This window comes from Passer montanus, unplaced genomic scaffold (genome assembly GCF_014805655.1).
Source record: "Passer montanus isolate IOZ18808 unplaced genomic scaffold, ASM1480565v1 scaffold463, whole genome shotgun sequence".
NCBI lineage: Eukaryota > Metazoa > Chordata > Aves > Passeriformes > Passeridae > Passer > Passer montanus.
This window is the reverse complement of record NW_024369519.1, coordinates 21,571-22,036: the sequence shown is the minus strand read 5'-3', so window position 1 is coordinate 22,036 and position 466 is coordinate 21,571. Positions and strand designations below refer to the sequence as shown.

General features: G+C 73.0%; 1 protein-coding gene across 1 annotated transcript in view; it reads left to right on the top strand.

Annotated features, from left to right (window-relative positions):
* SPTBN4 (spectrin beta, non-erythrocytic 4) overlaps positions 1-466 on the top strand; it is a gene marked incomplete at its 5' end in the record, with an annotated part of 39,317 nt that overhangs the window by 19,565 nt on the left and 19,286 nt on the right. The window lies entirely within an intron of this gene.

Sequence of the window (466 nt, the reverse complement as noted above, 5' to 3'; positions counted from 1 at the left end):
TGGGGGCCACCGGGACACCGGGGCGGGGACACTGGGACAGGGACACCGGGACACCGGGACAGGGACACCGGGACGGGGACACCGGGACACCGGGAGGGGGGACACCGGGACACCGGGGCGGGGACACCGGGACAGGGACACCGGGACACCGGGACAGGGGACAGGGGACACCGGGACGGGGCACAGCGGGATGGGGGACACTGGGATGGGGGACACCGGGACAGGGGACAGCAGGATGGGGGACACCGGGATGGGGGACATTGGGGCTGGGGACAGTGGGACGGGGGGACACCGGGACACCGGGACAGGGGACACCGGGACGGGGACACCGGGACACCGGGACGGGGGGACAGCAGGAGATGGGGGGACAGCAGGAGATGGGGGGACAGCAGGCCCTGAGGGGACACCAGGTGTTGGAGAAACACCAGGAGATGGGGGACACCGGGATGGGGCAGTGGGGGCAGGG